The sequence below is a fragment of the Lissotriton vulgaris genome, chromosome 11 (genome assembly GCF_964263255.1).
Source record: "Lissotriton vulgaris chromosome 11, aLisVul1.2, whole genome shotgun sequence".
NCBI lineage: Eukaryota > Metazoa > Chordata > Amphibia > Caudata > Salamandridae > Lissotriton > Lissotriton vulgaris.
The window spans coordinates 401764923-401791657 of record NC_141699.1 but is presented as its reverse complement, the minus strand read 5'-3'; the positions used below and the strand labels follow the sequence as shown (position 1 = coordinate 401791657).

General features: G+C 44.5%; 1 protein-coding gene across 1 annotated transcript in view; it reads right to left on the bottom strand.

Moving 5' to 3' along the window:
- Positions 1–26735, bottom strand: part of GCK (glucokinase) — a 461673-nt gene that overhangs the window by 409060 nt on the left and 25878 nt on the right. The window lies entirely within an intron of this gene.

Below are 26735 nucleotides of genomic sequence, written 5' to 3'. Positions count from 1 at the left end.
CGTTATGTTATTTTTTACATCCAGAGCACGGCACGCGGACAAAAGGCCGGTTCGTGAACAATGGTTTAACTGAAAAAAAGAAAAAACTGAACCGTAATTAAAGCTTGTTTACCAAGAAGGGCGCAGCTCAGGTACCACAGCTACAGCCCTGTCAGCGCCATCCTATCCATAGCATGTGCCCATCCCTGACTGGAACATTCCGCTCGGAGCGCCTTCCAATGGCACTCTGGGAAACATAGGCCTCCTCCCGCAAAGAGTAATGTGCTGCCTTCCGTTATGCTTGAGCACCGACACTACAATTCCCGTCGTGAACTGCAGGCGTCGAGACGTGCGGGTCACAACTGGAGATGTAGTTATCATTTGCTCCCTAGATCCAGACTTAACATTGGAAAGAGGAGCTATGAACTACGAATCCCAACGGCCAAAAGAGGACATCGAAACCCCACCCGCACTGTTTGAACGGTGCCTCCAGGACACAGCTGGAAGGGGTGTGTCTGTGAGGATTTCTGGTGTTTGTGTAGAGCGGACTGGGTGACCAGTAGTTGTGGGAAATAGTGCTCGTGCAGCGGTATCGGAGGGCGGCAGCTGAGGTTTAGTTTTCCCGCCGTCCACGGCGCAGCACCTCCGTCACAGAGTTTTTCGCCCTTTATGACGGGACAATGATGGTGAAGGAGGACGAGGTGTTGCGCATCGCCAAGAAACTGGACAAGATGGTGTCCAAAAGGAAGACGGTGAGTCCTGGCCGGATTCCCAGCATCCCCGGTGCACAAGGGTCCGGCCTGGACCCGTTGTCTGGGGATGGAGGGGAAACCGGCATGAAAGAGCCGACATGATTGATATTGCTAGGTGAAGCGCGCCAAACCCCGGCAGTGTTGTTGTCCGGGAGGGAAACACTCAAAACGGTCAGCAGTTTAGGAGATAACATGCCAACTGCCAATCCAAACTATATAATACGACACCACAGATATCCTCGCGTTAATTTAGACGGGTAGAGAACTTACTAGAACCCAACATTGGTTTACTTGCATCATGGGTGTTAAATGGGGCCCATATTGCCGCCGGGGGCAGGACTGTTTAGTATATTGTGTATGTAGGGTACAGTTAAAAAAAAAAAAGTCAGCTCCCCGGCCGGCAGCTAATCACAGCGCGGTCCGGGGAATGACATCACGGAGGTGTCCCGGGCCTGCAGCCAATCACAGCGCTGCCCGGGACAAAGGGGCGGGACTTAAAAAAAGCCAGAGAAACGCCCCCGAATCGCGTTTTCCCCGAGAAAGCGTGATTGACAGCCTCTGTCTGCCAATGGCTAGCGTCCATTTATGGAGCTAGCCAATGGGAAACAGAGGCAGTCCGAACATCCCTACTGAAGACAAAAGTTTTCCTTCTGGGAGGGGCACTGCGTGCCCCTCGCCAGGTCGAAACCTAAAAATGTTATGGTTTTACATGATAGTTCTATCCAAGAACCGCTTAGGCATCTTATCACCGCCGCCCTGCAAGTTCTCACCTGGGCTTCTCTTAAGAGAGATCGAAGAAGCGTCTTTCTTAGATTTTGGAGTGCCGGGCATATACATATGAGGTGCAGTAAAGACGGCAATCGGGAGTTGCCCACTGCCGTAGCCATTTGGGAGTGAGGTCTTTGGACGAGAAGCAACCCAACCTTAGAAGGCTTAGTTTCCTTTTATAGTGGTCCCTGAAGCATTCTTTCAAATAATCCTGTGGTTTTAGGTGGGTATATGACGGCAAAACGATCCAGGCATGGCTTTTGCCAGCCACTGCTGCTTTGTCCATGAATAGTGATGATTGCTTGACTGCTTTCTTGATTATCAGTTTGAAGGCAGAATATGTCATGGGCAGACGCCAAGATTCATCTAGTTTTAATGCCTCCAACGCTTGCCTCAAGATCTTGTATATTGAGTCTGGCTGCCCGGCCTGTTTTTCGACTTCTAACCAGCATAGGTGGGCCAGGGATTCGTCTTCTGCCTCCCTCATACGCCAATAATATTTAACAAGTGCTCCTTGTCTTGCTGGGAGCTGGTTAGTGAGACCGAACTCCAAACGGATTTGGGCTTGCGAAATGTGTCTCGGGATTGAGAAAAGAGTTTTGAACAGCCTAGATTGGGCGAGATTTAACGCTGTAGCGTCCCGGATTGCCAGTAGTTCGGAACCGTATGTCAATGATGGCTAAAATTTGGCAGCTACGATGTTGAGAATGTGGCCGGTGGAATGACCTTTTAATTGATCAGTCAATCAAATTCTTTATTCAGCTCTAGCAAGCCATAAACGTCATATCATAAAATACATGGTACAAAGGGGTTCACGCATGGTTAAAAAATCAGAGGGAAAAAAACACCATAAAAACTTCAGATAAGGTCCATTAAATAGTGTGATAGCAGCAAGATAACAAAAGGTTTTATACTCAAAACGATTTTCCAATGCTAATCCTGCAGCACCATTTGTAATCCTAGGAAGAAGATTTTGTTTATAAGTGCGAATCAAAGGAACAACAGATAGGGCCCCTTCTTATGTGCTAAATTGAATCAATTTGCCCATTATCTTTGGAGTACTGGCTTGCAACCCTAGAAGATAGTCACCATCACCTTTCCAAGATATTTGTATGCTATTCACCTTTGTACTTTAATCCCATTTATATTGCAAAGAAATTTGAGGGACATAAGAAATTGAGGTTTTTGCTTAAGTAGTGAAAACCCATCTCAAGCAACAACCACAATACTTGTTAAGATGAACCACCAGACTCACCAAATAACCTGTGCTTAACCCTCTGTTAGCTTAGCACAAAAGCAGGCAGATTTAACTTAGATGCACTGTATTTATGCAGCCCACAAACAGCGATAAAGTGAAAACCCAACACAAGAAAAATCCCTCACCAATGTAGAAAAATAGATAAGAGTTAGTAAACAGTTTGAGATGAAAATGACAAAAATCCAATATGTGGAACTGGAAATGAACAATTTTAAAGGTTTTGGTAAAAATAGTACCAAGAAGCAGAAAGCGCTAACTGTGGGTATGTGGTTGTGCTCGACCGGGGCAAAGTCACAGGTTCAGGCACACTGCGATGGAGTGAGTACTGGATTCAGGGATCAGGTTATTTCCGCTGAAAAAAATATCTTCCCAAAGTCCGGCAAGAAGAGATCAAAACTTCAAGATTTCACAACAGGAGCACTTCTTGAGGATCAGGAACGTACTCCAGCAGATACCAGCAGGGCTCAGGCAGGCCCAGGTGCAGGTCCAGGTGCAGGACCAGGTAGGACAAGTTGCAGAAAGTCAGCTGAACAGTTGCAGGAAGGCCTCTGGAGTGTGTGGTGTCCCTGTATGTCAACTGAACAGGAAGTCATCCAACTGACCTTTGGAGTCTCTCTTATGGTCCTGGGTTCAAAGAGATGCCCTCTCTCCTTCAATGAACAAGGCAGGCCTATAGTTGCAGGCAGTCCACTGAAGTACAAGGCATGCCTCAAACAACAGGGTAGTAGTCTGAAGTACATGGAAGTCCTCAAACAGCGGGAAAAATTCTGAAGGACAAGCCAGCAGGCCAGTCCTCTGACAAACACGGTAGACCTCAAGCAGGAGGGTAGTCTCCTGGAATACAAGGTAGTCCTTCTGCAGTTTTACCGCAGGGCCAGGAGTGCACTGAAGAGTAGACCTGAGGGTCCACTATTTATACCTGGTGCCACCTTTGAAGTGGAAGAAACTTATGGAGTTTCTCCCTACCCTCCCCCTCCCCAAAGATGGTTCTGGAATTTCCTTCCTCCCTGCCCAGGTCCCAAAATGCCTTGGGTGACAAAAGTCTGGTATCTGCCTCCTTCTCATTCTGACAGGATGGCCCTGTCCCAGCTAAACCTAGACCCTATTGTTTACTTCCTGAGCCAATACACATTCCTAATGGAGGAGCAATTAACCGACCTAGGAAACTGGAAACTCCTAGATGGCCTCAGAAGGTTTTGGGGTAGGAAAATGCAGACTTTCTAAAAATGTCATTTTCAAAATTGTTATCTAAAATCTAACTTTACCCTTAAAGAGGGTTTTAAATTGCAATTCTTTTGAGACCAAACATGACGTTTCTACCTGTTCCCAATCATTAGCACTTTTTAAATGTAATAAGGTAACCCTATGGGAGAGATAAGCCTCACAGTAGTGGAAAACTAATTTAGACTTTGTTGCACTATCAGGACATATAAAACTTAAAAGTATGTGTCCAGGTTATTTAAAACAATACACCCTGTCCTATGAACTGTTTAGGACCTACCCTAGGGGTGCTCTATATGTATTAAAAATGGAGGTGGTGGCCTGGGAAAAGGTTTATTTTGTCAGATTAGCAGTTTATAACTGCACACAGGCTGCAGTGGCAGGCCTGTGACATGTTTTAAATGGCTACTTTTAGTGGGTGGCACAATGAGTGCTGCTGCCCACTAGTAGCATTTAATTTACAGGCCCTGAGTACCCAAGGTACCATATACTAGGGTGACCAGGCAACACAGAGTTCCTCAGTATTGATTTTCAGTGGACTGTCCCAGCATCTGACGCTTTCCTTCATTTTCAATACATGTCCCATTTTTTGGGACAAAGGTTAAGTCAGGGTTAAGGGTTAAGTCATTCTACAAAGCAGAAATAAAACTATGCTTTCAACAGGAGTCTCTAAATTCTGAAGTGATTTAAGCTATACTCTGTTTATTTCAGGAAGCACAGGAGGAGGTCGGCTGCTGCTTGCGGGGAGGGAAGAGAGAGTGGGGAGGAAGGCTCGGGGCACAAATAATGTTATATATATGTAGCCTTGTAAATGTGTGTGTGTGTGTGTGTGTGTGTGTGTGTGTGTGTGTGTGTGTGTGTGTGTATATATATATATATATATATATATATATATATATATATATATATATATATATATATATATATATATGTATATATATTCCACCAATCCTTTGGTATATGCACAAACCAAAAAGAACGGAGCCCAACTCCTTGATACGTGGAAAGATTGTTTAATTTTCAATTCACCGGCAAATCCTTGCCTGACGCGTTTCGGAACCGAGCTCCTTTGTCACGGGTTAATTTCATTTATGTTTGTTAAAGTATCACAGCAACATAAACATCAAAATAGGACTACTACACCACATCTTAGGCTTAGTGAAAGTGGCAGCCATTTTAAAGTGTTGCTTAAATTCATAATAATATTGCTTTTTTTACACATTTCAAGGATGAGAACTTTGTCTTTCTATTCAATATAATTCCTTAAGGTGTATTTCCTCATTTTCAATCTCAATTCGATTGATGTGACTCGTTATGATTTAAATGACAAAAATTCATAAACAATTCTGCCCCAGTGGGCATTAATAACAGTATATTCAAAGTTCCAAAACCATACTCCATGTGTCTCTTTCATATTGCAATATATACATTATTTACATTATATATATATCTTACCTTATTATAGTTAGGAACTAGTTTCCATAGGAGAATCGGTTTTTGACTTGTCTATATTTTTGGTGCCGGTTGACGAATCTTCACAAACATTTCCCCAGAAATTATGCCAGTGGGTCTAATTGTGCATGGAAAATTTGGGTTCATCATCAAGCGGGGGCTGAGAAAAAGATGGGGGTCAAAAAAGTGTGTTTCCCATGTTAATTACCATAAGGATTTTAGACACGACTATCGCATGGACACCAAATGTGGCAGAAAGTAGGTCTTGGTCCAGAAATTGTGCTTTTTATGATCTGGTGTAAATCCATACAGTAGTTTTACCAATATTAAAGAAAATTCAAGTTTGTAAATCTAGAGGCGCGAATCCTTGGTGAATAGTTTGCGGCGGTTAGCAAATCCCCTCGCCAACAGCAAAGATGTGATCGGCTTGTCACAACCTGTATAGAAAGTTGCATCCGTCATTATATACAACGGGACACGGTCCCGGGGACGCAAAATAAATACTGCAAGTTATATAAGGGATCAGGGTAGAGGTACTCTGACCCCATGTATGTGAGAAAGGGGTTTTCCAGGCATCCCTTATGTGCACAACACATTGAAAAAAATAATTTTCACAAGTGATATTCGTGAATTCTGCGCAAAGCTTAGTGCGTCCCGTGTAACGTGACGTATTTGCGTATATCCTAGTGGAAAAAAAAATACATTCAGATACTCACTCAGACACTAATGCAGTCACCCAGAGACCCACTCACACTGTTACACCCACTCGCACATCCACTCAGAGACCCAAGCACCCACTCGCTGACCCACTCATACACCCACTCACAGAACCACTGAGACATGCACCCACTCACAGACCCACTCTAGACACTCATGCACCCACTCACAGACAAACTCAGATACTCATACACCCACTGACAAACCCACTCAGACACTCATCCATCCTCTCACAGACCCACTGAGAGACTCACACACCCACTCACAGGCCCATGCAGTACTCACAGACCGACTCAGAGACTCACACACCCACTGAGAGACCCACAAGGAGACTTCTGCACCCACTCACAGACCCACTGAGACTTATGCACCCACTCAGATACCTATACAGCCACTCACACGCCCACTCACTAACCTTTACAGGCACTCTCACACCCACCCTCAAATGTTATAGGTTTCAGATTGGAAATACAATTTTATATGCACCTTTAAACCCCTCAATCCAGTGTGGGTAGTGCCTGCTAACAGACAAGACAAGGTAGGATTGATTAACTGCCGCTCTCTCGGTGGTCACAGTCTTCAAATCTACCATCTACTCGAAGACGAGAAATTTGACATACTGTTCTGTACCGAGACGTGGCTGGGTGAACTCTCTGATCCAGACATCATAGAGGCTTTGCCCCCTGGCTATTCCCTTGCTAGACTTGACAGGAAGGATGGCAGGGGGGGGTGGGGGGGGCATTGCTATTGCTACTAGAGCTGCAATACAATGTACCCTACTGCCTCTGAATATTGATCATTGTGAAGCGGGTGTTTTCACGATAAATATGGGACCTCAAACCTCCCTTTCTGGCATCCTTGTATACAGACCTCCGGGCAGGATGCATGATTTTATTGCCAACCTGTTGGAGGCCACTGCTCACCATGCGATCAGGAAAAAGAGCTTCCTTGTGCTTGGCGATCTAAATGCCCACTTTGATGACCCTTTAGACAGGGAGGCGAGCGACATTAGGTCTGCACTTCATTCTCTACAGCTTGATCTTATAAATCATGACCCCACTCACAGACTAGGGCATCTCCTGGATCCCATCTTTGGTAACCCTTCTAGAGTACAATCCTCTACTCCGATCCCGGTCCCTTGGTCTGATAATTTTGTCATTCCTTTTGCCATTCAGTCTTCCGAGGATGTCTCTAAGAAAGACTCTGTACAGCGTTACCCGCGGCGTAAATGGAAATCCTTCTCTCAGGCTACCTTCAATGAACATCTCACAATGGGTGGTCCGTTAGGAGGGACGGACTGTGATACTGCATACAGTCACCTTCAATCCCGCATTTTAGGCGCCCTTGATAAAACCGCCCCCATTCGTAATGGCAGCAATCCAAAAAACATGAGGAAAACCTCTTCATGGTATACTCCTGAACTCCAAACGCTCAAATCCTCCTGTAAAAAACTGGAGCGTGCATGGCGTGTTAACTTTTGCCCTATGTTTAAAACAAAATATAAAAAAATGCAGAAGGAATACTATAGAGAAGTTCGTATCTCTAAAGCCGCCCACTATAAACATCGGATTGATGCGGCAGAGAACTCCTCGAAGGAGCTTTTTAAAATCTTTAAGGAGATTTCTGTACTCTCGACTGATAATAGGTCCTCCAATGACTCAGTAGACACATGCAATCGGATTGCGAGATACTTCTCGGGAAAGATCTCGGATATCTATGCAAGCTTCTCGGGAAACCTCACCGCCACCTATGATCCCTTGGAAAACAGTGAGGCCGGACCCACGGAGTTATTTTTCCACAGCTTCCTGGTTCCTCCACCTGATATACTGGTAAAGGTTTGCCAAAGTGTCAAATCGGGCTCTCCTCGAGATCCTGCTCCTCCTAAAGTTCTGACTGCTAGTTTGGAAGTACTCGAGCCCCACTTTAGGCACATCATTCAACTCTCGTTCTCGTCTGCCTCTCTCCCGAGTGACTGGAAGAAGGCTATAGTGCTGCCTATAAAAAAGAAACCGAATGTTAGTCAGGACACTCTAGAGAACCTAAGACCCATTTCCCTCCTGCCCTTCCTTGCAAAAGTGACTGAAAAACTAGCTAATATACAGCTTATGGAGCACCTAGAGGCAATAAAAGCTCTTCACAGCTCCCAATCGGGATTTCGGAAGAACTACTCGACCGAGACGGCCCTCCTGCGAGCGACCGAAACTCTGCGGATGGGTGCAGATGAAGGGCACACTATGGCTCTCATTATGCTGGACCTCAGCGCTGCGTTTGACACTGTGGCTCATCCCATCTTGCTACAGTGTCTGAGCAGGGCTGGGGTCACCAAGGCGGCATTGGGCTGGCTCAGGGCCTTCCTCTCTGACCGCAGTTTTCAGGTCCAGAGTGGCTTGTTTCTTTCTGACAGCAAAGCCTTAGAACAGGGGGTGCCTCAGGGCTCTGCCCTGAGCCCCACCCTGTTCAACCTTTATATGGCTCCATTAGCAGAGGTGGTCCAATCATACGGCATAGATTTGGTATCCTATGCCGATGATACTCAACTGCTCATTTCCCTCTCATAGGCACCCACTTTGGCAGCGGCCAACTTTAAAACCTGCATGCAGGCGCTTGCTGGCTGGATGGACCAACACTGCCTGAAGCTTAACGGCTCCAAAACTGAGGTCCTAGTGATCGGGGGAAAGGATACCAGCTGGACTCAGGATTGGTGGCCTCCTTGCCTTGGCCCAACACCTATCCCTGGCAGGGAGGCAAAAAATCTGAGAGTATGGGTGCACCCGAAACTGTCTTTTGACAGCCATGTCAACAAAGTAGCAGGGAAGTGCTTTGGAATAATGAAGACCCTAAACCGCACTTTGGACCTTCTGCCCTTGGAGGCTAGAAAGACCATGACCCAAGCTCTAGTCACCTCCCGCATAGATTATGCGAATGTACTGCTACTGGGGACCACTGAGAAAAACATGAGGCGGCTCCAGGTGCTACAAAATACTGCAGCCCGGCTAGTTCTCAGACTCCCCAAAAGAACGGCATCAAAACCCACTCTGTCTGCCCTTCACTGGCTACCTATAAAAAAAAGGATCCTATTTAAGGCACTCTTAATCTGCTACAGGATTACCGCTTCAAAAGCCCCTGAATATTTGAAGGACTTAGCTATCCCCTATCAACCCAACAGAGCACTTCGCTCCATGGGCATGGGCCTTCTAAAAGTTCCCCGCATTAAAAAGGCCAGAATGGGTGGTCGCTCCTTCCGAGTGCTGGCAGCCAACCAGTGGAATACTCTGCCCTATGAAATTAGGCAGGCCAAGACTGAAACTGTATTTAGGAAGCTGCTAAAAACTCACTTGTTCATCCAGTAGCCTCGCTTACTGCCTGCTCCGTCACTCTCTCCACAGCGCGGGGACACGCCGGGATGGCGTCACCAGTGCGCTTTATAAGCCCCTTTATTATTATTATTTATAGTTAGGAAATGATGTTAAAAAACCATAGAAATTCACAAGAAAAAACAAAGGTTTCAGGGACGTTCTAGCTAGGAAATAACATTAAAAACCATAGGAATTCAAATAAAACAAAGGGTACAAAAACATTTTAGTTAGGCTCAAATTTCACTTGTACAAAACCAGTGAAATTTATCAGTTATAGTTAACTGACAAAACTATAACTTATGTCCCTGCAATGCAATGCTTATGGCCTCACATATTACATCACTTATGACATGGTCAGCCGGCAGTCATTGTGCTTCGCGTTACCGTGTGCAGATGTACAGGAAACTACAAGAACTCGGCGCAGGCTGAGGGGAGTAACCCAACCCTCCAACACATTGAGTGCACCCCAAGGGGGAATGCTGAAGAGTAACCCTTTCCTCAACACAAACTCAAAAGTGGGCAGATGAAGCGGCGAATATCTAATTGTGATATGCCCAACATGATGTGTTGCCTGTCAGGTTTATCTGCATACAAACATGCACTATGATCAAGTGCAGTGTCATTTTTTTTTACCCAATTATAAATCCTCTGTGGGCCTGGGGTAGTTATTACGCTATGCAATGACAAAGGTTGAAAGTCAGTGGGATTCCCTCACATATTCCTTAAGATCAATACTATTGTTTCACTGTGCAGTAGCAAAGGTTGGCGATTAGAGGGTTTAACCCACATCTTTCACAAGATCTGGAATCCTAATCTCAGAAAGTGGTTTCTATGTAACTTTAAAAGTCAGATATTGTGTTCTGTGCTGCCAATCAGTATAAAGTGTGATGGGTGATAAAAAATTCTGAATGCTTATTAGGGAGCCAGACTTTCTCTGTGTGACATAGTAGGGGGGACAGCCTCATATTGTGTACATCAGAGTGTGGTTCCTAATGTGGAATCTCTTTGCACCTGAATGGCATTCCACAGTACATTATCATTTAATCCAGTTCTATGTGTGGACAAGTGGTAAATCCACAGTTGTTCCTTCTCGAATAGGAGGTTCTGCAAATAGTTGAGACCTTCTTACAAATGTTCAATGTCAACCCATTGCATATTGTTTGGTGTGTGGCCTTCCCTGAGGAAGTGGCCCATCATCCATGTCGTGTTGCACTTGCATCTGACATTACTCCGATGTTTGCAGATTAGTTTCTTGATTTTCCTGATGGTCATTCCCCCATAGCTAAGCTCACAGGGGCATGTGATCATATAGAAGACGTTGGTGTAGTTACAGTCAGTGTGCTTTTTAATTAAACACAACAAGATGATGGACGGAGTGCTGAAACTTTTCAACCACTCACTCCCAGTCAAGAGATATGGGTTTAATTCATTGTTCTTTTGCTCACTATGCAACCCCAGTTTGGACCCAGCCATATGCAAATCAGTCTTCACCCTGCTCCTCATGGGATCAATCCCAACCGAACTGACAGGCCAGGTCCTCCCTGGACCAGAAATAAGCATCTTGGACCCGGTTTTGGCATATCACCCCCTCACCAGCCAGGCTACCTTGAATCCAGTGGCACAGTGAGCAAAGGACCCACGTCTGAGCATACCCTTGGCCACTGCCGGGCCAACTCCTCCTTGGCCTGGAAACAATCACCTATTATAAGAAAAAAACTGGATGAGGTCAATAAAGAGATGACTGAATATAAAGACAGCCTGACACAGTCAAAAATACAAACATTTCACAAAGACATGAAACGCTTTTCCTATCTATGCATTCGCCGCATTTGCACGGCTCTATCGGCCGTTTTGGGGCTTTTGAAGGGCTAGGAAGTTACTTTTTCACGGCAGCCATCTTTGTGAGGGCAAGAGCGGTGGGAGCGCTCTAGTGTCCCCATAAAAGGAGCCCTCTGACCGTGCTTGCGAGATTCTTGGCGAGTAGCATTCTAAAACGCGACCTGCAATGCACTGATGTGTACTAGTGTGTTGTGTGTTATTTACGAGTCACTTTGCTCGTTTTTACAGTGTTTTTAAAAATTGTATTTTCCATACTGTGTTGCAGACAGCATTCTCTCAGCCTACCTTCACTCATTTTCGCCGCATTTGCACGGCTCTATCGGCCGTTTTGGGGCTTTTGAAGGGCTAGGAAGTTACTTTTTCACGGCAGCCATCTTTGTGAGGGCAAGAGCGGTGGGAGCGCTCTAGTGTCCCCATAAAAGGAAACAGCAGTCTCCCGCGCTAGCGGTCGCGTTTGCGGGAGCGCCGACCCCAGCGCCGGAGTCACGCCAGAGTCCAGCCCGTCTGTGCCCGTCCACGCCCAGACGGGCCCAGGGCTTGATACTCTGCCGAAATCTACTACCATGAGGCGCGCTTATGAGCGCGATGAACTCATGGCTCTTCGGCATGCATTGCCTCAGAGAGCTGATCCGCCTATGCAATGCCCTTCCCCCCTCCCAGCTGAGGGAGCCGAGAGGAATCACTCCGCTATTAAAGGGAAGAATGACCTGGTTGTAGGGCTACTGAATTGTAGATCCCTCCCACGTCATGCTATAGAAGTCAACCTACTCATCCAGGATCTGGCACTAGATATCTTGTTTCTAACGGAAACATGGCTAACTCCCAGTTCCGATGCGGATATCGTGGAAGCTCTTCCACCGGGCTACCTTATCTGTCAGGTGGACAGACCAGAGGGACGAGGGGGTGGCCTCGCTATTGTATATAGGAGCCTGTTTGTTTGCAGGACGCATAGTGGCCAACTCTCGGATTGTGAGAGCTGTCACTTCGCCCTCAGGATATCCCCGACAGTGTCAATATCGGGTCTGCTGATTTACCGGCCTCCGGGCGCACTGGGTAATTTTGTGAGCTCCCTGGCAGGATCAGTGACGGCCCTGGCCGCAGCGACGGCCAACTTCATGGTGCTGGGTGATCTCAATCTTCACTTCAACAAGCCCACTGACCAAACGGCGCTGGATCTCCAGAGCGACTTACAGGAGCGCGAGTTGGTCTTAATTAACTCCGGCCCCACCCACGAAAAGGGACACCTACTCGACCCGATATTTTCGAACATTCCCCGCTTCACAGCTAGGCCGGCCCTTCCCCTTCCATGGTCAGACCATTTTCTGGTATCAGCTTTGTGGCAAATCGACCTACGACCTACAAGGACCAAACAGGCCTTCCTAGTGGACAGAGCCTGGGCCAGACTATCGGTTGACAACTGGTCCTCTATACTGAAAGATTCGCCTCCCCCTCCTGAGTCGGATCCCGTTAAGGCCGATGCCAATATCAACAGCTGGTTTTCCGCCTCTTTGGACGCTCTGATCCCTAAAAAGAGAGTTCCTAAGAGGGACAAACGAGTTGGCTCGGCTCCGTGGTACTCCGGAGAACTTCGCACCCTCAGGAAGGGATGCAAAAGGCTGGAGAGGTTATGGAGGACGAACTGGGAAGTCTCTAGGAGAGAAGAATATCGGGCTGCAATTAGGGGCTATAAGTCCGCCCTGCGACGCGCGAAAGCCCTATTCTTTGATGACCGCATCAAATCTGCTTCGAGCTCTTCTAGGGAGAGTTTCAAAGTGGTCAAAGAACTGCTCAAAGTTCCGGAGCCGGATGTGGTGCATGACAAACAAAAAAGCACACAACTGGCTGAGTTCTTCCACACAAAAATTGAGAAGATCTTAATCTCTCTGCCCCAGCCGAACCTATCTCAGGACATTGGCAAGCAGGTCGTGGGATTTCGGGCCAGAGAGAACGTTTTCCACATTGACACCTTTGGCCCAGTATCAGTGAGCGACGTCGCCAAAACTCTATCGTCGATTAAAAGTGGTTCTCCCATGGACCCGGTCCCCATGAAGTTTCTCAAGCAGGTAACAGCATCCATTGCAGCTCCCGTAACAGACCTTATGAACGCCTCTTTTGTCCAGGGTGTGGTGCCACCCACTTGGAAAATGGCTGTTGTTAAGGCTCTTTTAAAAAAGACCAATTTGGACCCTAATGATCTGGCGAACTTTAGACCTATCTCGCTCTTGCCAGGTCTCGGCAAAGTTGCTGAACGGTTGGTCAACAGGCAGCTGTCAGCCTTTTTGGAGTCGAATGGACTCCTTCGACCATCACAAACTGGATTCCGCCCAGGTCAGGGCACAGACACGGCCCTCTTGGCAGTTGTCGAGGAAGCAAGATGCATCCTGGACTCAGGAGGGTCAGTGGCGGTGATCCTCCTGGACCTCAGCGCCGCGTTTGACACCGTGAACCATCAGGTGTTGATCCGACGGCTGGCTGAGGTAGGGGTCTCCGGGGTGGCCCTGCAGTGGCTGAGATCTTTTCTCTCGAATCGTTCCAACCAGGTGTGGAATGGCCCTGAGAGATCCAAATCCATTCCCCTCCAGTGTGGAGCTCCACAGGGCTCGTCATTGAGCCCCACATTATTTAATGTATATATGGCCCCCCTGGAGGACGTAGTATCCCCATATGACATTAAAATCGTCAGCTACGCTGACGATACGCAGCTAGTGGTTTCCTTATCACATCTGGCCGACAATCCTGACATCTTGAACTCCTGCCTGGCAGATGTTCACACTTGGATGGGAGATTCCTCCCTCAAGTTAAACGGCTCAAAGACGGAAATAATGCTGCTGGGGAGTAAAACTACCCTTCTCCCGCCGCTCAGCTGGCCGGGATGTATGGGCGATCCCCCGGCCCCCAAAGATGCGATCAAAAGCCTTGGAGTCTGGCTAGAACCAGACTTGTCTTTCCGCACCCAAGCCAAGAAAACAGCAGGAGTATGTTATGCCCTGCTCAGGTCGGCTCGGAAAATCTTCCCTCTACTACCGGTAACATCGAGGAAGCTGCTGATTCAGGGTCTTATAACATCTAGACTCGATTATAGTAACGCCATCTTTTTGGGCACCCCTGAATCAACCTTTAAGACCCTTCAACAGGTCCAAAATGCAGCGGCAAGGCTGCTTATGGACATTCCGAGGACGCAATCAGCGAAACCGGCATTGAAGGCATTGCATTGGCTCCCCGTGCGGGAGAGAGTGACCTTTAAGGCACTTTGCACCGCGCATAAAATTCTCGCAGGTAAAGGCCCCCTTATTTTAAAAAATCTAGTGACTCCCTACAAAGCTGGCAGAATGCTGCGATCAGACACGAAACATCTCTTGATGGTGCCTAGAGTCAAAAAGGCCCGCACTGGTGGGAGAAGATTCTCATTTAATACGGCAAAGCTTTGGAACTCGCTCCCCCTAAAACTTCGAGCTGAACCCTGTACACTGCGTTTCCGCAAAGGTCTTAAAACCTTTCTGTTTCCGGCATAACGCCTCGATGCTGTCCCCTCTACCATCTGATGTTGTCTGGAAGCGCCGGGATGCCCAAGGGTAGCTGCGCGCTATATAAGATTTTAAATAATAATTTTAAATAATAATAAAGACATATCCACACTCAAACCCTGATTACACCCACGTAGATACACAACATGGCTTAACAGATCAAACCCTGATTACACCCACATCGATGAACAGCATGATTCAACAGATAACAACATGTGCGATGAAGCCTCATCAGACACAGGGAATTGGTCAAGTGGGGATAGCTTTTAAGAATAAACAACATGAAAAGAATAGATCAAAACAATGGCCGCAGGATTGGCAAAATACACTCCCCTCTAAAATCCAATTGGGTTACCACAACAGTTTTACCCTCCACCACAACCCCACCCATTATTTGGTTGGGAAAACCCTTTTCACCAGGACCAGCCCCCATGCTTCCCTCTCAATCAGAGGTTTCCTTTTATAGAGCGGGGAAGGAGAGGCAGAAGAATAAGAAACAAACAGATACACTGGCAATAGAACCCAACAGGAATGAACACCAGGAGCAAGTCGAGGGACACAAAACCAGGGACCAACACACACTCTGCATTGTGACCAACCTATCCTCAATAACACTCACAAATACTCATGTGAGGCTCCTGAATAAGGGTGGGTTTGAGCCCAAAGCACACCTCAACAAATTTCGCCTCCATTGAGAACTATAAGAATTTATCAGAAAACTAAAATTGAAAGCATTGTTTGAAAAACTGAACAAACTGGGGAAACATAACCCCCTGGGGACACAGGACTGAAGATTAAGTCGACTTTCTGTCCACAGTCTTTGACTATCCCCATTGAGATTCTCACATTTGAGCAGCCTGTATTTAATAAGGTGAAACAAATACAGGAGGGATAGAGTAACATTTACCACAACATAAGTAAGGAAGAGACCTCAGCACTTAGAGAACTGAAAACTAATCAATTATCACAAAAGAGGTTGACAAAGGTGGTGGTATTGTAATACAGAATAAAGAGGATTACAAGACCGAGTGCAACCGTATCCTGGGAGACAGGAAGAACTACAAAATCCTCCCTTTAGATCTTTCAACGCAGAAACAAGATTAAAAATCGAATGGAGAATGCCCAATCCTATGGGGCTATTCAAAAGCCACTATCGCGCTTCTGACATTTCTTTCTCAAACCGATAGTGCAGGGCACCCCTACATACCGGAAGGACACTAAGATCATCTGAACTTACTCACAGACATATAATACAATCCAATCAATAATTTATTGGTAAGCCTTGATATTATGAGCTTGTACCCAAGCCTACCTTAGACGGAAACAATGACAGATATCAGAGCTGAACTTGAGCAGGAGGAATGGGAATACAATACCCCGAACGTTTCTTACTAGATTGTGCTTGCTTAACCCTGTGAAGACCTTTTTTGAGTTTGAACGGACCATATCACTTGCACCGTTGGAACAAATTACATGTTCATGAACCTTGACAGCCTGTTCATGTCATTTCGACACCATAAAATGTAAAGAACATATGGATTTATCCTTAAATACAGACCTTTATTGATTTAATTTTGGTGTGTTTTTGTTTTTGCTCTTGTTTTTTTGATTCATGGTATTTGCCTTTTTCTTCCCTTTGCTTTTCATTGAGTATTACTGAAAGGTTTGAGTATTGGTATTCAGTTAACCTAGAATCAATTCTGTACCCGACAGAACCAACATATTCCACATTCTCGTACACCCAGGTTCTGAAGGGCACTGGGTCACCCCATTATACTTGATGCACATGCAGAAGCAGACACACAGTGGTTTCTTGACAGGGTGTGGTGTCAAGGATGACATGAGAAGAGGGGACACCACAAGCGGCACACCATGACACAAAGCTATGATTGAAGCAGGTCCCAACACACAGACAGACTTATATAATTTTAAGACATGGGTAACCCATTCAGTTAAATTTTCGATTCAATGATTTTCCCATTACAGACATGTGGTATCCTTCTATGTGCTATGTATGTGTAGTAGTTTCTGATTATAGAATGTTATTTATAGAATGTCATCATGTAGTCTTGTGATGATTCTAAGGGTGGCCAGGACCCTGTCAGTTGCTGCTGCTGCCTGCCTGTGCCTCCTGTGGATGAGATCCTTTCCTTCTTTGAAATGAATAAAGAAACCTTTAATTCGACTTATATCTGAGATGTACTTCTTCACATTGGCGACGAGGACGGGATGAGGATTTCATTTCAAATTTAAATATTCTTTTGGAAAAGAAGAACAATTTTTTTTCTCTTCCCTCTTTTAAAGAAAATTTCTCAAAGGATCTCAACACCAAGAAGAAAGAAAAATCTTCATTTTAAGGTACTTTATGCTAATTTTCGTTTTGCTATTCAGCTTGGGAAATTAAAAAAAAGAAGACTTTTTACCAATTTATGACTCTCTTCCTTTTACCTTACTGAAATTATATTCCTAGTAAGGAATAATAATTTTTCTACTTACTCATTTTTTTTTAAACTGGCAGATTTCCCTTTCCAACTGGAAACAAAAACGTTATTTTAACTTCTTTAAAAGAACCTGCTAATTAACTTCAATAGCTGCCTGCCTCAATAGCTGCCTACTGTTTTGCCTATCGACTTTCTGTGACTATCTACTGTGTTGCCTATCGACTTTCTGTGACTATCTACTGTGTTGCCTATCGACTTTCTGTGATTATATACGGAGTAAATTTTACTTGCCGAGTGAATTTTGCGTGCCGAGTCTCTTGTTTAACAATTAATAATTATTGACTTTCATTACCGTATGTTTTTATGACCGCAAGACCACCAACGAAAGGCTTTCATATATAAACAGCCTTAATCTTCAGCCGCGCTCTCACCCGCGCTCCAGGCTCATTGGTTGCGCATACGTGTGACCCTCCTGACTCTGACGCTGCGTTTCAAGCTAACAGGCTGACGCTGCGTTTCAAACACGCATAACGCGTCACACGGAAACAGTGACGGACATTACCTTGGCAACGCTTTTCCTGGCAACGCTCGCACATCCAGATGCTGCGTTTCGAGCACGCATAACGCGTCACACTCAAAGAGTGACGGACATTCCTTGGCAACGCTTTTGCTCTTGTCAACGCTCAGCTTCCTTGGCAACGCTGCAGCTGAATTTCGAGTCACACCGGCGCTTCATTTTTCTCTCGGCTGGAAACTTAAATACAAGCTTTTCTTAAATTGATACCGACTTTTCTTCATGGATCTTATTGTTTTGAAGACTTTTCTGTGATAACAACGATCTGAGCTTCGTGGGAAAGTCTCTACGCTGACACACTCAGCTCCAACAGTGTGTATGCTTTTATATACCTTTTCTGCACTGACACACTCAGCTTTGTTAGAAGTGCTTCAGTAGTGTGCAGTACCTTATTTACACTGACACACTCAGCTTTGTTAGAGTATATTGTTTTACTCTTGCTATATACCTTTTCTGCGCTGACACACTCAGCTTTGTTAGAAGTGCTTCAGTAGTGTGCAGTACCTTATTTACGCTGACAAACTCAGCCTTGTTAGAGTATATTGTTTTACTCTTGCTATACTTTCTTTAAATTATTTATTTATTTATTTATTTTAACAGGTATTGTTAGTATTCTTGTGTATTATAACTTAATTTTACTTCCCTACAGGTTCATTGACATTCTATTTTCATCTTTTGTGCTTATTGTACTAATCACTCATGCAGAACGTTACAGCTGCTCCTTTTTTCCTTTCTAAACCAGGTGATCCACCGATTCGCTGGTCTAAATGGAAAAAGGTGTTCCTAAATTATGCAAGGGTGTGCGGTACTTCTCTTTCTGCAGAAAGGAAGTCTGCACTTTTAATGCGCTGCCTAGGCTCTGAGGGGCAAGAAGTTTTTGAGCATTTACCTGAATTGTCTACTGAAGAAGCTAACAACTTAAATGAATTTGAGGTCAACATTAAAAAACTGGATAAACATTACTTGCCAAAAGTGAGTACCATTTTAGAAAGGTACCACTTTGGCAGGCGTATGCAGAAAGATGAGGAGTCTATAGAAACCTATATCACAGCTTTACGCAAATTGGCTGCCACTTGTAAATTTGAGGGTACTTTAGAAGAAAGGATACGTGATCAATTCATGTTAGGATGTTGTCTAGAAAAAGTTAAAGATGAACAGTGGCAAAAAGATGATCCTAATTTAGATGAGGTTATCACTATAGCCAAAAGATTAGAACATTCTGATGCATGTGTAAAGGTTTTTAAAAAAGAGAAAGAGGCATCTGAAGAAAAAGTCTTAGTTGTTAAAAAGAAATCCCTGGAAAAAACTGATCTGAGAGCTGCATCAAATACTGCTAACTCTGCTTCTTCTTCTTACAATTATTCCAGATCCTCCTCTAATTCCAAACTAAAATGCTTTCGTTGTAATGCCTCTGATCATCTTGCTAATGATAAGTCATGTCCTGCTTTATCTTCTAAGTGTAACAACTGCGGTAAGGTAGGACATTACTCGAAGGCCTGCAGGTCTCAAACTAATAAAAAAAAGAAACAAGTGAAGGAAGTGATAATTGATGAAGACTCTGATTCAGATTCAGATGAGTTACATTGTGGTGAGATTTCCATATTTGATGAAACTGTTAATTCTGATTCAGATGAATTGCATTGTGCTGAAATTTCCTTATCTGATGGAAAAAATGTAAAGGTGCTATTGATATTGTGCACATTGATAATTGTGAGGTCAAAATACTATTTGACTCTGGAGCAAAAATTACTTTAATTCCTGAAACTTTCTTTAACCAGAAACTTTTTGGAAAGGTAAAAGTTCTCAAACCAGATATAAGGCCTTTGGCCTATGGGAGAAAACCTATTAAACTTGTAGGTTATTTCAATGGACAGATTGATTACAAGGGACGACTTACTGCTGGGAAAATGTACATCTCTTGCAGGGGAGATAGCATCATAAGTTGGTTTCACCAGGCGGACTTACATCTCGCCTTACTTCCTGGTGAGAATCCCTGCATAGTTCTAAGAGACATAGTATCTCACTCAGGGAAAAATGATCTTGTCTCAAATGATCTGTCTTCATTCACATCTGGCTGTAATGTGATAGGTGTACAAGAAGTCTCTGATCTTAGTAAAAATGAGGTGTCTTATCCTGATTGGCGAGGAATGTTTGAAAATGTCTTTAGTAATAAACTAGGTTGTCTTTCTGGTTATGTTCACAATATTATCCTGAAGACAGATGCTGTTCCTGTGGCATGTAAAGTCCGCAGTGTTCCTTTAGCTATGCAGGAACCTATGCGCTTAGAATTAGAGAAACTCATGAGTGATGGAATCATTGTGAAATCTGAAGCAAGTGAATGGGTTTCGCCTGTTGTCTTAGCGCGTAAACCCTCAGGCGAGATTCGTTTTTGTGTCGACCTTAGGGGTCTTAATAGGGAGGTTGTAGCTGATAGATACCCTCTTCCCAATATTAATACCATGTTAACTCAGCTTGGGGATGCTTGCATGTTCTCCACTCTGGACTTGAGGGCTGCATACCACCAAGTGAGAATTGATGAGACGTCCATGGGTTTTACTACCTTCATCACATCCTTTGGCACATACATGTTTACTCGTTTACCTTTTGGTTTAGTCTCTGCAGCTTCCGTTTTTCAGAGGGTGATGGAGGATGTATTGAAGGGTATCACTGGCGTTAAAATTTATCAGGATGACGTACTTGTTTTTGGTTCATCACAAAGTGAACATGATCTTAGAGTTAGAATTCAACTGGGAGGGTTTGGGGTAATTCCAGAAATGACCAGGCGCACACCTGAGTAACCGCAAGGTATATGCTACTACAGAGTACAGCAGTCCAGGCAAAGAAGGGCGGGCGGTAATCCCTCGTAACCGCTCAAGGTGGGACCCCGAGGATCCACACTAATTGCACAGTAACAACAAAGCCCCTGCACTGGAGAAAAAGAGTTCAATGGTTGTAAAGTTCTTGGTGTATAACACCGGTTTAATGTTCCTCTGTACGGACCGTCTTTCGAAACACGGCGCCGGGAACTACAGGAGGGGGAATGCAGATAGTCAGGTGTATCCGCCTGTCTTTGATTTCGAGCGCTACTGCGCTAAATCTTCTCCTCCCGGTTTTTGGCCTCCATTGAACACTAATGAGAGACAGCCAACTACGCGAGCAACGCTTATTCTCTACACATCTTTTCCCATCCGGGTGGCCAAATTACCATTATCGTTTCATAGCTTATGAGGCCCTGAAGATTCGCAGTCTGTTCCCTGCGATGAAACACGTGTTGGCCAGTACAGAGGAACATTAAACCGGTGTTATACACCAAGAACTTTACAACCATTGAACTCTTTTATTGCATCAATTGGTCGACTCACTTAAGTCTTGATGTGCTCATTTTACTTTTCTCATTGAAAATGTAAATCACCAAGAAATTACTGTTTGTCTCCAGTGCAGGGGCTTTGTTGTTACTATGATCTTAGAGTTAGATCTGTTTTGGAGCGTTTTGAGGACAGAGGTCTGACTTTGAGAGAAAATAAATGCAGATTTAATCTGTCGGAGATTGACTACTTAGGTCATTGCTTAACTCCCAATGGTTTAAAACCAAAGGATAAACTGGTGAAGACCATACAAAACTTGCCTATGCCTAAATCTAGGAAAGAATTGGTTACCTTTTTAGGTATGGCAGAATATTATAACAAATTTGTGCCTCATTTTGCCAATAAAACTTCTAACATGAGAGCTTTGTTAAAAAAAGGAACTACGTTTTCTTGGTCTGAGATGTGCCAAAAGGAGTATGAGCTTGTTAAACATGATTTAAGCTCAGCTCCTTCTTTACAGAGTTTTGATGTGAATAATGATTCAATTTTGATCACAGATGCTAGCTCTCGAGGTTTAGGGGCTGTGCTCAAACAAATGAGAGATGGGAAAGAGATTACCATCTTGTTTCTGTCTAGGTCTTTAGTTGGCCCAGAGTTGTCATATTCTGTGATTGAAAAGGAGGCTCTTTGTATTTATTGGGCAATTAGGAAACTAAAAAAAATTCTGTGGGGCAATTCGTTTGTGGTTCACACAGATCATAAACCATTGAAGGAGGTCTTTTATAAAAAGGGTTTGGATGCCATTTCTTCACGTATTTGCAAATGGGTTATCGCTCTCCAAGAATTTAAATTTGGTGTGTGATATTTACCTGGGGTGAATAATAAAGTTGCGGATTGTCTCTCTAGGCTAGTTGTGGAACAAACTGACCAGAATTCTTTACCATTTGATGATTCTTGGGAAGTAGATGAGTTCAAGGTCTGCGAGGTGGTTGAAGGAGTTGTACAAGAAAGTGATTGGAGAGATGCTATGTGTACAGACTCTGAGTTACAAGAAGTTTGCGATTTGGTAAGTAAAGGTTGGCCATGTCTTAAGAATTTGAGTGTTCCGGCTAAGAGGTATTGGATGTCAAGGATGAGCTATCCTTAAAGGATGGTTTGTTGTGGAGAGGCACTAGACTTATTCCACCTTCTCTCATTAGGGAAAAAATTCTTCTCTTAGCTCACGAAGGACACCAAGGCATATCCAAGACTAAGGAGAGAATACGGTTACATTTCTGGTGGCCAGGCATTGATCTTCTAGTTGAGCGAATGATTCGTGATTGCGTTGAATGTAACTCTTCTGACAAAGTGTGTAAAACAAGGACGCAACCAATGGTTATTAGGGATATGCTGGTACGTTGTTGGCAGGATGTAGCTTTGGACATTCTAGGTCCCATTTCCTCTGGGAATGGTCAGAGATATGTTCTAGTCATGATGGATATGTTCTCACGATGGCCGGAGATAAAAATAACCCAAAATATTGAGACCAAAGATGTAGTTACATTTTTGCGAGACATTTTTGGTAGGGAAGGTTTCCCTGAAACTATCCTTACAGATAATGGTGTGCAACTAGTGTCAAAGGAAATGGAGGATTTATTGGCAAGTAAAGGTATTAAACACAAGCGTTGTTCACTTTACCATCCGGAATGTAACGGAATGGTGGAGAGGTTCAATCGCGTACTTAAGGAGTCTATTCAGATCTCTAAAGACCAGGGCTCGGATTGGAAAAATAATCTGATGGACAGAGTAATGATTTATAGAGTTACACCACATTCCACCACAGGTGATATTCCTTTTGTGCTTTTCCGAGGTCGCATTCCAAACACTTCTATATTTCAGAGTTGGATGAGAAATGTAGGGGTGGAAACAGGGAATCACAGCAAGTGAATGAAGTCCAATATGAGGAAAGAAAACTTTGATAAAAGACATGCTGTTGCTCATACCAAGGTGTGTGTTGGGGATCGGGTAAGAGTTTGTCTTCCACTTAGATCTTCTGGGGCTAAGTTTTCTTCCCCCTTTTATGTCACAAAACTCTTCCATAATGCTGTTAAACTAAATGATGGAAGGATTTGGAATTTGAATCGTATTGCTTCATTTTCAGGTTCTTCTGGTAAGACCTTACCGAATAGCAGTTTGATTAACAAGGAGGTTCATGTCAAGTCTGATGTTCCTGTCAGAAGAAGTTCACGTTTGACCCGTGCTCCTGCAATTCTCAAAGATTATATTTTGAAATAGTTTTTTTTGTGTTTCAGGGGAAGGTGTGTGGTGTCCTTCTATGTGCTATGTATGTGTAGTAGTTTCTGATTATAGAATGTTATTTATAGAATGTCATGATGTAGTCTTGTGATGATTCTAAGGGTGGCCAGGACCCTGTCAGTTGCTGCTGCTGCCTGCCTGTGCCTCCTGTGGATGAGATCCTTTCCTTCTTTGAAATGAATAAAGAAACCTTTTATTCAACTTATATCTGAGATGTACTTCTTCACAAGACACCTTCCATGTTGATTAAAGAGATGTGGTACAGAATCCATATATTTTCCACCTCTTTCTCAAGTATGAGCAATTGCTTAGATTAGACTCCTGGAGGAAAGTAAACATTAACTATTATGATGCAATCTGTATTGCTTTTCAATTATATTAAAATGGCAAATATAAAATCTGCATTATTTTGAGCAAGGAGCTCATTAGTCTAAAATTAACAAAAATAGCAAGGAGCTCCCTTTGTCTTCTCTTTCGGGATGAGATTGCCGGTCAGGGAAAAATTAATAAAAATAAGTGGCGGAGATTTTAACATCCCACTTTCTTGAACTAAAATTACGGAGGAGTCATAAAAGTTGACCAGCTCTCTTTTGTCCAGAGATTAAACCCAAAGATGATCCAAGAGACAAATTCATAATAAATATCTTCCCTGGAGAGTCATACCTGCTTTTTTTCACACAGCTTATTTTTTGTCCAAAGTTTCGACTTTTAGAATGGCATTAAACTTTTAGAGGCAAGAAGAAACTGGTTAGCTGTAAAGAGGTTGCCTATTGATACTTGTATAGTCACTCCTGGTAAAGGATCTGATATCAATATTCTTCCGCACATAGTCTCCCTAATTAATGAGGTCAGTTTCTTGTGTATTTGAGCCTTAGGGCTTTATTGTGAGTTTGGCAGTGCGGGAGCAGGACCGCCAAACTCCTGCACCTCCAATCCCGTGTAGGAATCGCCCGCCAAATCAGAAGTTTTCTCCTGGTCTTGTGGGCAGTTCTTTGGCGTTCCCAGGGCACAGCCTATGAAATAGGCACCGTATTGGTAACGTCAAAGGCAATACCTGCATATCATGGACTGCTGCAGTCCACGCCGTAAAGGTACTGGGGTGCATGCACACAGAGGACACATGTTTTGCCCCCCTGTGTCCATCCACATGGCATGAGGCACCAGGGGGCCCTGTAGGGCCCCTTTGTTTACTCTCCACCACGGTTTTCATAGCAAGCTCACCGTTATGAAAACCATGGCGGAGAGGAAACTTGTGATATGCTTGATCGGACTGCGGCAGACCCGTCAAGCATATTGTGGCACCAGGACCATCACGCGACTGCCAGGGAACAGCGGTTCCCTGTCGGGTCCGATGGAATGCTTGGTTTCAGTGGGGCCCGACTGCCATAGGTGTAATAGGGCGGTCAGAGGACCGCCACTGTGAGTCTGGAGATCCGTGGATTGCCAGACTCATAATAAGGGCCTACCTCATTGCTAAAAGAGTTTGCTCTTTAAAAAATGATCACAAAAAATATCCGCTGTAAGGCTGTTCTTTCTGCTTACTGCTGGAGTCATTGCTCAGTGCCAATACATATTCCAACATGTCTTATTGTTCTTCTGCGTCAGAGACCAGTTTTTTATCATCATGGCGTAAAGATCCACATGCATGCATTCAATATTGTTAGCACTGGTCACAAATAAGATTCTTTTGATGTTTTTAGATGTTATATCTTTTCATTTAAGAATGTGTGAAAACATTTGTGAGTAGAGCACTCATTTTTAAATCTTAATTTGCTACAATAAATCTCTTTAGGTTTGTAAGCCATGCAGAACATCATCTCATCAGATCACCTCATTGCTATTCACTTGAACAGAGGGAGCGGCCATACAAGACACTTCTTGCGCAGTCCTGTTGCACTGCTAAAAACCTGCTTTGTTGGCACCAGCTTTGAAATGTTTTATCTGAATGGTGTTGCCCCTTTGAATATGCAAAAATGAATGATGCTTCTTTTTCAATTCTTTATTATGATGATCCATAAAAGATAAAAAAATCCAAATTTACAAGTTCATTTTTCCTTTTAGCCAACGTGTTTCGTCTCAGGAATGAGACTTCTTCAGGGCTTATAGAGCTGTCTTTATTAAACTACTGCAAGATAGGATGGTTCCTATATCAAAGCAGATTATTAAGCAATCTGTCAATCTCATTCTTTATCTCGAGATAACGAGAAAGGCATGGTAGCCAGGAAAATGACGAGCGTAGAGCAGCACCAGGTGCTCGATGCTCGTCATTTTCCTGGCTACCACGGCTGGATAACAGGCAGAGGTAAAAGCCGTACGCAGACATGCCTGGCAAGAAGAGCGGAAAGAGCTTCGAGATGGAACGAATGCTACGGACATTGGTGAACCAAGTATCGCGATGGATAAAAAATTTGGTAAAGTAGACCAGCTGGGTCGAGGGTTAGCGGCCCTCCGGAAACAAGTAGAGGCCCAAGCGGGCCCCTCAGGGCGACCTAAGAGGATTGTGGGGCCTGCTTTACCAAACATTACCCCAGGGGGGAATAAGGGGAAAAGAGGAAGGGGAAAACGGTTCCTAGCGAGGCCCCAGTCCCGATGGAGGTCCCACTGGTCCCAGTAACTCCAGCGTCCAGCCCGGTACCCACACCGGATGGGGGATTGCCAATCCTTGTGGTTATCACACCGCTGGATATCAACAAAATGCCTCCCGAACTAGCGCTTCAGTTGGCGGTTGTGTTAACCTGGTTGAAGATGGGAGCGGGGGGATCCGCGGCTGTGGAAGACCCGGCCTAAGAAGCTAGGCTGATTATAGAGCAGCTAAGGCAGACAAGGGGTGCTGGGACAGCGAACGTGCCATCTATTTCTCCACAGGTGGTGAAGGTGGTCGTTGTCGAAAACCAGAATAAGTTGACGAACATGGCTGGAGGTGCGGCGGAAGCCAGTAAGAAATCACTCCCAATGATGGGGGAGGGCGCGGTACCCTCAAGGCGGGAAAGCTTGGCTCAACATATTCCCATAGCCACTAAGGAACTGGTGTGGGCTAATAAATATATAAACATGTTTTCATTGTTGACTGAACATCGTGAGTTAGAATATGCCAAGACTCAGAAGGATTCATGGCACCCCAGTGTATGGCGGGCAAAATTGGCAGAATTCAGGGTCGAGGAGTCCATGATGAATTGGATCAGGGCATTTTCTATTTTTGTAGCGATTATCGCTGAACGAACACCGGAACTGTTGAGTGACCTGGCTTGCTACCA